The following is a 13,331-nucleotide window of genomic DNA, read 5'->3' on the forward strand; positions in this document are numbered from 1 at the left end:
CACATCTATATAATTCTAGATGGGATTGTTTCTCTTTCTAATGATAGATAAACAAAAGACTTCCTCATGATCTTTATTTACCTACTCATCCTCCATATTTCTTCCCAAGCTTGCAAGCAGTGAAACTTCTTCAACCTGCGTTGTTTGACCCACATAGAGATGCTGGTTTGAAGGTGTGTGATCTTGTAGTTAATTTTCAGAGCTGCCCAGCGATCGACCATTGGTGCGGACCAAGAAGTCTGCAATAAGAGAGAGAGAGAGAGAGAGAGAGAGAGAGATCGTGGATTGCTAGATGAAAACTGCCATTAGACATAGGTACCCAGGAGCAACATCTTCTGCTTTTGACTTGGGTAAAAACCTCAAATTCTCTCATGAGAGTGGGAAAAACGCAAGCATCGACACTTAAGCCTTAAGTTTTGATGGTTCATGAACCAGTTTTTTTTGAAAACGGTTCAAATTAAGACACAATGTAATCATATTAATGGATCAGTCCTAATTCAGGTGATCCTGATCTCAATATGCAATAATGCCCCAGCCAAACGAGTAAAATGCAATTCTTGTAAATATCAGTTTCATATAGGTTGAGGCCTGGATTATGACCCAGATTAAGGTTGATCTCGATCCGACTCAAGAATTTTTATGTTGTAACGGTGATTTTGCTAACTATGCTTTATGCAAGAACAAGAAGCTTCTAATCAAGAATTCTAGAAATGCAATGCATCATTATGCTAGGACCATGTGCATTACCTCTTTCAGTTCAAAGAATCAAGTTATCACAAGTATAAAAGTGTATGAGAATCACTTAGCATTCAATGATCCTAAGCATAGAGACAAAGGCATAAATATCATAAGAGGGCATGGAGATTAAAAAGGATAGAAACTTCATTCAATCGTTTAGTATTCAATGACGTAAACATAGAGATAATTTTGTTTTTTTTAAAAAAGATAAAGGATCAATTTTACACGTGCATATTTTAAGTCACTGATTATTGGTTTGTTGCATCCTAGAGATTCTCCTCTTCAGTTGATGAAGAGCCTTTCGTATTCCCTCATGTCACACCCTTTCTATTCCTTTGCAATAATAGGCTTTTCTTGTAATTATAATGCAACCAATAGAAATCCACAGATATGTTTTATGGTATTTATCAACCACAATTATAAGCAATATGTTAAAGAGGGAAATAGAATATGTTGCAAGTCCTTCCATCCAAAAAATCAACCATTTAGCAATACAATAAATCAGAATGCTAGTAATTGTGTACAGTGATTGTCATTAACCATATTGATGATGCATAAGATGCACCATATTATAAGCTTCAAAAATATGCACTCATTTGTGAATTTAGCATTTATATCTAGTGTTTATATGGTTTTACGTTAATATGGTTGAATCTTAGTTGCATTAAAGTTGGAGTTAAAAGTGAACAAGTTACATGTTTTTGCTGGATCTATTTTGCAAGGGATTCTGTATCCAAAACCAATCCAAAATTGAAGAAAGTGGACTTTGGACCTGATAAGATATAACTCCACATCCAAAACCATGACCCAAGTGAATTTCATGCAAAAATTACAAAAGGTATCAATTTAGGTGGTGCCTACCCTATGTCTGTAAAATAAGGGGAATTTTTATAAAGTATAGCTCCTCTTAAGGAATTTCCCATAATTTCCAAGAATTAAAACTTCTAAAAGAACATAATAAAAGTAAACTAAATTTATAGGAGTTGCAGACCTATAAATTTTGTCAATCACTTAGTCGATAGCATTTGATTTGCATTTGGTATCTCTTCCTGTCCACAATTTCTTCTCTCCCATTGTCCATATTTTTTGTGTTATTTCTCCATCTTATTTCAGATTTTCGTATGGAAGGAAAGGAACAGTAAATTTTCTCTTCTAGTTTCGTGTTTGCAGACCTTTCACCAAAGGACCATGGTGTTTATCATCTTTCCTCTTCCATGGCCTCTTCTCCTTGTACCCCAACTTAAAACGAACATTTCTAATTCCAAGGAAGAAAACCAGCAATATGAAGGCTGAGGAAGGCTGCAATTTCAATGCTTGGACCAACAAACATAGTGTTTTGTAGTATTTTTCTTTTACCCTTTTTAGTTGTACGAATCAGTGCTTTGTTTTGTTTTGTTTCATTAAATTCTTTTCCTGATCTCATTTAGATAATATCATAGGCTATCCTTGAGAATGCACAATAATTTTGAAGTCAAGGAAATTTGTGATTTTCTTGTTGAAATAAAGTGCAAAAGATATGTATGAAGCTTGTGTGTAGCTTAATTGAGATCAGCCTGTTTCTAGCTGTGTAGAATTGTGTATTCTTTTGTTTTTCTTTTGGTTCTTCACAAGAATAGATATTGTTTGATGTCTTGAGGTCGGTTTTCTAATGTCACCGATGTGCAACAATAGAAAATCATCTCAATTTCCTTCATATTCCAGACATTCATTGACAATTAGGGTTTTTGCATCACTGGTTGGATTCCTCCACCATCAGCCAATTTGTATCTTTCACATTCATTCTTGCATTCACCTTAATGAACGTGTGCCTCATGCATCCTAGGCCTGTTTTAGTACTTTTGATGCATTAACTACATTAGAAACCATGGTATGTCCAACCTTTGTAAAATAATCATACATTTTGTAGCTAGGGTTTACATTATTACACATCCATATTCTGTATTGTCCTCTTACATCTTGATTTTCTTGGAGAGAATTCATGGCTGCTGGTTCTTTGATAAATTTTGGCATTAAAGTTCCCAGTTCGTGCTAAGGTGATTTGGTTACTAGAGAAAGGATTTGAGGACAAGAAAATCCATAGAAACTGACCTAGGATTTCTTACATCGGAAACCGAGTTTAGATAGATTTCTAGGTACATAGTCATTAATCATTTTGGTTTTGCATTATTTCATCCTTTTATGTGCACTAGGGCATGTATCTAAGATTTTTCATCTTAATTTCCTTGAAATTAGGTGCACTTCATGCATTTAGAGCTGTGTCTAGGTCATCTAAGCCGTTAGGGTTGCATAGGAAGACCTTTCAAGAAACCAATTCCTTTAACATGTTTCTTATAGTTTGAAATTGTGTGGGACCCATTCTATGAGAATTTTATATTGGAAGTTCTTTCTAATCTCATCCCAAATGCTTCGGATAAGGTATACTTGTGACTATAAACCCTATAGGTTGACACCAAAGATTCCACCCCAAAAAACATATTTTGACTGCGCCTCAACTATATCAACCATACTTGAATTTTTAGATAATCATATTGGGGTGGAATGCAATTTATGTGTTAAATGAGATTATACTGGCCTGTTCTTCATGTGATTTATTTTATTTAACCTAGACTAATTCTTTGTTAATGTACATGTAATATTAATTGACAACTAGCATTAGATTTTAGATTTGGGTTTCGGTTCAAGAATTAGGGTCTAGGGGTGTGATTTAGAATCTTCTTTAGAACTTGCCCCAATTATGTCAATTTTACCCTAGCTAATAGTGAAGTTACTGAAGATGATTAACTATTTTTAAGGTAATAAAAATTCTAATTCACCTAAATTTTTTATTGAACTTATATTAAGTATTGCCCAATAAATTAGGGGTTTATCTATAAGAACTACCTTTGAAAAATCCTAGTGGATAGTTTCGGCATGGACCCTACCTTTTGCAATAGGAAGCAAGAAGCCTTATCCATCTAACTTGCACCCTCTCTCTCCTATCTCAATTCCTTCTATCATTCTTCCTTTCTTCCCCAAACCCATTCTCTTTCCTGTTCCTTCTACATCTTTTCTTCCTCCTCCTCCCTTCTTAATATATTGTCTTTTTCTTCCTTCCTTCCTTTTCTTTTTGTCTTCTTGGTGTTCTCTCTTCCAATCAAGTGACTTTATTCTTCAACATTCGGCAAGCTAAGGTAAGTCAACAGATTTTTTGCTTCTTAATTCCTTCATTATAGATATATTGTAGCATGTTCTCTTAGTTAGGATAACATGGCGTGCATCAAGAAGCCAATTTCTTTTTTCTTTCATATTTTTTAGGTCGGTCACCATAGACTGTGTGGGGTTTAATGTGTCATCTTTCTTAAGACATACAAAATTTTCACATTGTTTATTTCATGTCAAGCATCACGTCTTGCTTTGCATGGGCATACTTTAGTCACTCTTGATTTGTTCTTTGTTATGTTCGAGTTTTTTTCAAGTCCTGTGAGTGTTTAATTGAACTTAGCTTATCGTCAAATAAACATTAATCTTGATTTATGATTTCAATATATACATGTCATAGATCAGGGTCGTGTAATTGCTTTCATGTTTTTGGTCATGATTGTCCTTTTTGGTTTATTATCTACATCATGATCATTTCTATGCAATTGTGTTTTTTTTTAGAAATGTATATGACTGTATTAATTGATTTATTAATTCTTTTGGGGGGATTTTCATTCTACAGTTGCATCAACTCATGTTAGGTTTATGTTAGCATGCTTCTTGCTGCCATGTGAAGTATGTTCTTTGTTTGGCTCCAGTCTTAGAGTATCATGTTTAGGATAGTCAAATTTTGTTGTCAATGTACATTTATTGATTGATTAAGTCTTGCCTAGAAATTAGGGTTTACTAGCATTATCATTGTCCCCAGGATTTATACATGTGTTTTATTTTCTTTCTATGAATGTTATTGCTCATTTGTTGTTCTTCACCTTCTAATTTTGACATTATTATAGGTTTAGGTTCTTTAATCAAATTTTCACATTAGAGTCAAGCTTTAATATATGTTTCTTTTCCAATGTTTTTGAAATTAAGTTTTTCTTGTGCGATGGTTTTCTTTGCCAATGTTTAGGAACTATAGTTTTTGAAATACAGTCCTATACATGTCTCAAAAAAAAACATAATTGCATAGAATTGATCATGATGTAGATAGTAAACCAGAAAGCAAAATTTTCTCTTTTGAACTTTCTATTTTGAGAAACTATCCTGAACATTTATTTTAGCATTTTTCATAAGTACATTATAGATTTCACGTGCTTTATTCTATTTCTAAGTGCAAGATATCTACATCTGTAGGTTAATCTTTGAGAAGTTGGGAAATGGCCTAATTTGAGTTTAAGTCATATTTAGCCTTTTTTGGTGATTTGGTACTGTCACATATATTTTTGCATTGTTATCATCCTCCATCATCTATTTCATTTTGTTTCAATTTGATTAGTTATTATAAGTTTATCTTTTATGTTTTAGATTATGTTGTGGGCACAAAGGTGAGATGGTGTTCTCACTGCAAGTTGGACCCTACTTTACTTGGCATTTAAGAGCTTGGACTCACTACATTTTTAATTTAGCAGTAGCCTTGAGTTGATTTTTTTTTTTTTTTGCTTTTGTGTGAAATTTGGTGTGTGATTCTAAATATTTTGAGGTTGATTATGAGGATTTAAGTTCTTCGATTTACATCAATCTAAGGCTTACTCATGTTCTTTACGGGTTCAACCCAAGTTACCACTACTTGGAAGTTGGATAAATACAATTGGAGTGTGACTCTTAACAAATTTTAATAATAAAATCTTTCTAATTAAATTTCAAAGCGAAACTGCATCACATATTCAAGTAGTCTTTTGTGACTTTAGTTTCCCAACAATTGTATCTTAGTAACCTCAAGTTTGTTAGTAACCTTTCTATTGGTACCATTCATTTTTTCGTGTTAAATTTGGCTTTCATTTGTTGCATTTTAATTATGTTTCATTTCATCATCTAGGAATAAACAATTAAACTGGGCATGTATTGAAACTTGATCAAGAGCTAAAAACTAAACATTTAAACACTTAATAATAAAATAGAGTAGTAGTAGCGTTCATTAGCTTGATCCATTGAATGTTTGATTGATAAATTCCATCACAATCTATTGCCAAGCAATACTTATGCTTATGTGAATTTCGACCAAAAGAAAAGTTTATTGACTACTAAATCAACCTTTTGAAAGAATTTTTATATCCCGCCTTCACATTATCACATCCAACCAATCTTAATGCAGGCAAAGAGTCCGCCAAAGAGTAGGCATTTGTTGTATGAAAGATTACCATGCATGGAACCAAATAGCATGAAAGTGAGGTATCACATGTACCCTTCTCTACTAACCCCGGCTGCCTCTCTTCCTTTATAGATAGGGGTTGGGAATGTGCCACCTCCTACACTTATATTGTTCAGGGTGTCCTGGCATATAATGGTGCTGTACTGTTGCACCTTGTCACCTTAATAACCACCACCAATAGATGTCATCAAAATCAACTTTTTGCAGTGCCTATACAGGAGAGTTATGTATATAACAAATGTATAATAGTGACAAAGTTACTTGAATAGGTCAATTTATATCATTGTTACTAATAAAGGTCTATGGGGGCGCTTTAGCCACCACTCTAGATTTTTTTTTTCTAGGTAAAATTTTAGCAAGACATTTCTGACAAGGAACTTGCATGACTTCATGTGATTTTTTAGTGAATATATATTGAAGAGATATTGGCTTGGCAAAACATTAAGAGTCACACATCCTTAACAAAATGTTCAAATTCTCGGACAGTGATGAGTAAGAGTGAAGCCACAACGAACAAGATAAAGTGTACAAAATTCATATAGTGATTAATTGAGAAGGAACATTAATGAGAACTCCATTTAACTGTTGACTACATAAGAAACAACCTATCAAAGGAATTCTCCCATTTGACTTTAGCTTTAGGACTACATGTCAATACCACAATAAACTAGGCTACAAACTTAACACATAAACAAACTAAAGTTAAACATGAAAAGATTCAAAATAAATATCCAATAACACTTGAGAACAATTAAATGATCAAAACACTAGACAAACCTATAAAACTACCATCATACCTCCGCACCCAAATATTGAAACACATACTATTTAAACTAACTTAGAAATAAATGTAACAATTCATAGACTTAGAGAAGATTCAAAACTAACATATTAGAGAGTTGTGTCTATAGTCTAACCTACACAAAGAAAATCTATAAATGGAAAGCCCTAGATAGCTTTATATTATGCAACCAAATAGTTTTGGATATATTTCTTTAGTTCGTTTGGGATATTGACTGTGTCCAAATTTGATAATTTTGTACCTTAGGAAGAAAATAACCCTTTTTACACAGAATAAAAATTGGGTTCTTCTTTGAAAGATATGGTCATTTAAAGTTAGAAAAATATTCAACTTTGTTATGCCTGAAGTATGAAATCATATAGAAACCAGGGGCAGAATTGGTCATAAAAGATATACTGCATGAAATCTAATTTCCATGAAAATTAATCTATGAAGTATAGACATATTAATCAACTATAGTCAAACTTTCACTTCCAAACTCATTTGTTCATCCTTCCACATTCATTTCTCTTAGTAATGTTCTAGTTTTCACTGGAACAAGGAGAAAACCATTTAAAGTCAAAGCTTGCATAATATAATATAAGTGAGCTGGACCTAATGCCAACATAAAGAACAACTAAAACTTAAATACAATACATTATCCATGACAAAAACATAAAACAAACAGAATAAAGCATACGAACTTAAACACCTAAGCAGTTGACCCTAACCTACTACTACCAAAGAAGAAGAAACATGAACTCTAATTCATGATTACATGAATGAAAGTCATGAGATGGATTAATATAACCCAACAGTAAATTCCTGCATGCTATGATGATATACTACATACATACATATACATGCTATGTAAGGGTTATGTATGACATGTAATCCTCTTGCATGAGTGAATGTGTATGTATGTATATTATGCATATCAATGATGCTAAATGATGATGGGCAATGTCATGCTTATGAAATGATGTACGGATGCTCATGTTGAAATCACATGGTCTTGTCATATATGAATGACATATTGTTAACACCCCAAATTTTTTTTCACATCAAAATTGAAGCAATGTGAAAATTTGACAAAAGAATTGTGAAAAACTGCAATTTCAAAGCTAATTTCGAATTTCAAGAACAATTTAGATTCAACTTAATCCATGACACAAATCTCAATGTAGGATTACGAGTCCAATCCAATTGTAAATGTCATTTGAAATCCAAATCCAATTGCAAAATTCAAATTTTGACTTAAATCCAAGAATTGGATCTAATTCAGTTTAGAATGCTACGTGGGACCCACGTGTGGGCCCCACTTAGCCCGTGTGGTCAAGAGCCCCCCAGGGGTCAACCCCCCCCCCCCCAATTTAAAAAAATAATATATTTTCTCTCAATTAAATGAAAAAAAGTCACTTTCAAAGAGAAATGAATGAGAAACCTAGGAAAAGAGAATGTCTCTCTCTCTCTTCTTTAACCAGGTCCTCTTTAAAGATGAGTCAATGTCCAAAAAGCAATAACTAGGCTGGTCAAACTCACCTAACCTACTTAATCCAAGTAGGTTTGACCCGGTGCACCTAAATGTGGTGCCAATTTCAGCTAGGTTCGGTCAACTTGGGCTCAGCACAATCAAAAGGGTGGGTCTATCCCGCGACCCAATCAGTGGACGAAAATAGACTTTGACCGAATCGAACCCACTTTGACTAGACTCTATCGAAGTACAATTCAGCTCAATTAAGAGTTTTCTTAGCTCAAATTTATCAAATTACCTTCAACAAAGTCAAACTACTTGCAAATGAGCTTTGACTTTGGTCAATTGGTCAAAATTGACCAATTTGGACAATTTTACCCTTCTACGATCAAATTGAGATTACATAGCCTAAATTGGTTTATAAAGGCACATATACATTTTGAATTTGTCAAATATATAAATTAAATACCAAATTGAAATTCAATATTTCAAACCAAAGTTTGATTCAGTTGAAATCTATCTTTAATCAAGTTATGGACGAAAATACCCTTTTCAACCCAATTTTGATAGAATTTGAAAATTTTATTTGAATTTAAATTTAATTGTTATAATTCAATGACATTTTGAGCTTAGTAACTAGGTTTTAACCTAACAAGCTCAATTTCAAACAAAGAAAAAAAATAAATAGCACAAAATAAGGAAAACCCCTATGCAAGGGCATTTTCGTCCAAAAGTTTGGTCGAAGTTGGTCAGCTATGTCTGAACCAATGTTGACCAAACCTAGCCCAGCCCACCTAACTCGTGTAAATTGGCTAATAATGGACAATTAGAGCCATTAAACCCTATTTAACCCATTTTACAAGTCCCCAAGGTCTGAAGCAAGTTCTCAAGTTTAGTTAAGAAGGTAGTTGAACCCACCTCCTCTTCTATATAAACCTCCCCTTGGCCACCAAGGAGGTGAATGAAATTTTGAAGTGGTATCAAGTTGCTGCAGCTAAGGAGCCAAGAAGGAGAAGCTAAGGAGGAGAAGAAGAATTCGTTCAAGCTTCCTTTCCCCTTTCTCCCATTTTCTTATTCATTTTCCTCTATTCTCTCCACTGATTTTGCTAAGTTACGGTGCTTAAGTGAACCCTTACTTAGGATTTTCATGATAAGAAGCTCTCTTTTGCACTTCAAATTCCAGCAAGCAAGCTATTCTTATTATATCTTTGCTAAGCTCGAATCCAAGGTTGGATTCTTGCATATGATTGCTCGATTTAGAAAACAAGTGAAGAAGAAGAACAAGCATGAAGTCCGACCGCAAGGTATGTGATTTTAAGTCATTTCTCATATACTTTAGCTTCTTGTTGGTTCATTTTAATTTCAGCAATTCATGGGAGGGGTTTATTTTCATTTATTTTATAGTTGGGAATGATGTCCAGCTAGGAGAAACCTATGATTAAATGTATATGTTAATGCATAACGCATGCATGAGTCCGCTTTCCAAGAAAGACTAACCCATGTATCAAGTTTTGAAAAGGGCCCCAAGGCCACGTTCCTTTCAAAACAACAAGCTTCAAACCATTTTGAACTCCTCACCATGAGAGAATCCCACGGTGAGAGAGTGATTTTGCTGCAACATATGTGATGAAAACACCTATTAGGGATGAATACATTCTTATAAATGTAATCCACCATTGCATGGCAAAATTATGGATGAATCAACTTGAGCATTGTTTTGTTTTCTTTCTCATTTGAAGTCATTTGGATTCATGTCTTTCAATTTAATTGATCAAGGGTTGTAGAGGAGATTAGAAACAAGTTTTCAATCTTCCTACGTAAAAGAACGTAGCCATGAATCATCATGATTCATGAGTTATGCGGTCCCTTGATTAAATTCCATTTTGAAGAGTAAGATACATATGTATATATATTGTCATATATATACTAGTGCAATATCTTGTTAAAAACCATTTTACTCTTTTAAAATCAGGTTGGAATACATTTCCAAACTGATTTTTAAGAAGGGTGATAATCATTTTGTTGATTTTCATAGTGCAAGGCTATGAAATCATTTTTTCATTTTTATTTAATTTCAGCAAACCATACGTAAAATGTATGCAAGCTGTTGAAATTAAACCATGTTGAGAATTAGCTTAATAATGTCAAATTTTATATATTTGAGTTGTCAATTTTCAGTCACAAAGTGACTATATTTTGAAAAACAATAAAAAGGTTCTAGCCCTACCTAATTGGCTCTCTAAAAGCCTTTTAGAAATTTCTAATTTCATTTACCAATTTTCAGACTTACATTTGATTAATTGAGTCGAAAGAACTCTTCAAAAATTCTAATCTTTGTATCCCTTAAAGAACAAGATCAAAATTATTTTAATAGTCCAAGAAATGAATGGATCTTCTAGGACAAGAATATGAAATTTTGTTTGATTTTGGAGAGAGAAAGGTTCTTAGAACTCCTTGACATGAACGAGAACATGTGGCACATAATTTTTGCCAACTTGATGCTTAGTTTGTATGGAGTAAAACTGAATTTCATAATTTTTCAAGAGTCAAACACTCTTAGAATCAATATTTTAATTTTAATCCATTTAAATCAGAATAAAATGTTATTTTTATTACAATTTTGAGGAAAAAAGATGATATCCACATTTCTTCTATATTTTAAAGTTTGATTTCATCCTCATTTGCCTAATTCTTAATTGTTTTGAGTTTATCATCCTTTACTCAAGCTTATGGACCACATCTCTAATTCATGTGTTTAACAATATAGTAAGCACATTTAGAGAAAGTCTTACATTTTAATTAAAATCAATCTTCATGCATAGATTGTATGACGTGTGATTGCAATGAATGAATCTTGAGAGATTATGAGAGAGAGAAGAATGAATGTTTCATATAGTTTCTCTTCTCATTTCATGCATTCACTTTCACTTAAAATCAATAGCACCACATGCACATTTTCAAGAAGTTAAGTGATTCAACTTTGAGTTGCAGAAAGTGACCAAGTCATATTACAATAAGAATTTGTAAACTTCACTTAACTTCCAAAGAAAACATAACCAATGCATTTATAATTTTGATCAACAAAGAACTCAATTTCAAAATTTCTAAGAATTGTGGATTTCAAATGACACCAAAACAAAGGTTTTTAAATTAATTTAAAAACCCTCCAGTCTTCAAATCAAAGGAATCCATTTTCAAAACAAGTTAAAGTCACTTACAAACTTTGGGTTTTGAATCCAGCAAATCACTTTTGTTTTTGAATCCAAAACCTCAATGCATAAGCATATAGGACTTGCATCAATAACTTGTACATGATCCAAATGGTCCTTAGTCATTGGTCTAACTACCCCTGTTAAAGGCGGCAGGAATGGTTGGACCTCGTAGCGACGGAAGGATCCTCTTTCTTAAAAATTTTCCTCAAAACTCCAATTTTAAAAGAATTTTGCTTATTCACATTTCAAGCCCTTTTGAGAAAGGGGTGGGGTGCGAACATATGGCACGCCCAGTGGGACCCGTCATCGTCTGTCTGAAGGCCTATTTGGATCATATACAAGTTATTTCACAATGTTGGATATCAATTGCACAAATAATATTTCATAAACATGCATACTGGCACAAATCCTTACATATATCATATCCCGGTCATTACGTTGCCGGGCTATTTCTGGGACATTAATATAAAATATTGCCTTACAACTGGACCACTCAATTCGACTGAGAAGTCCCCCCATTAGTACTGAAATGGACTCCTGGTATATCGATGGGTGAACAACGAGAATTGAAGAACCCAAATCTAGAAAACCCTTGGAGGAGTTTATGCCAATACCATAAATTTGGTATATGGGCATACCTTAAATTTTGGATAAGTCAAGAACGATTTACCCATTTATTCTCCATAGATTCCAAGATCAATTTTTAAAACAATGCATAAAGGCAAGAGTCATAGGGATTGCATTATCAATTTTTCATCAATTGCTTGTTTGGATGCATGCGATGTGATGTTTTTCCTTGTGTCCAAACCATGTCCAAACCCAATGTCAAAGCTCTTCTCGAGTCTCTATTGGGTCAATTCATGTCTACGTCTAATACTTTCTCTTATCCAGATGGACTTAGAAAGCATTTTCCCATATGACTACATCCTATTCGGGTCGTGTCAAGGTCAATTCGGACTTCGCATCATCCCAAGTGGAGTCTACCTACCTCAGTGGTATCTTTCATGGCACCCAATTTTCGGTGTATGTTCCTGGACCACTTAGAAGATTGTGGTCTTGAAAAAGCAATTAGTTTTGTCATGCAACCTATCAATGGCAGTTTAATCCATGCAATTGCCGAGGGATGGAACCCAATGACCAATACATTCTGGTTCCCATGTGGTGAAATGACAATCACTCTAGATGAGTTTTCAAACATTATGGGTTTGCCAGAACCAAAAGGCGACCCAAGAGAACCAATTGAAGACCAGTTCCTTGTAAACCAATGTCAACTCAAAACTCTAGAAGTCATTCGTAAACTCACAGGGAAATAGAGTTGGCCCTTTCTAGAAAAAGATGGACATCAATATCTTCAACTACAAGAACTTAGTGAAACATATTCCCAATATGTCAACCCTGCTTCACTATCTAGAAGTGTTGCAGACAAGTATAAAAACTCTACGGTGACTTGTACCGCAGGTCACGTCTTCTTCAACAATGAAGAACACATAATGGATTTTTGCACAACTCACCTCTTCAAAAAATGGGGGCATGTCAAAGTCTGTCACATATCCGTAGCAATGGCAGCCTTGGCATTCCTTTACAAAGGGCTGACCAAATTTTCAATTGGAGACATAGATTCAATAGAAGGATGTGTCTTCGCATTGCAAGCTTGGTTCTACAAACACGTGTGGCCACAATTATGCTACTTTCAAAACACCAACGGCCAGTTATCCAGTATGGAGCACTACCGTAGGAAGATGGAGGAAGTGGATGACTCCACCACCATTTGGAATTTCTTTGATCGAGAAATCATCAAGT

This window comes from Nymphaea colorata, chromosome 14, assembly GCF_008831285.2.
Source record: "Nymphaea colorata isolate Beijing-Zhang1983 chromosome 14, ASM883128v2, whole genome shotgun sequence".
Classification (NCBI taxonomy): domain Eukaryota; kingdom Viridiplantae; phylum Streptophyta; class Magnoliopsida; order Nymphaeales; family Nymphaeaceae; genus Nymphaea; species Nymphaea colorata.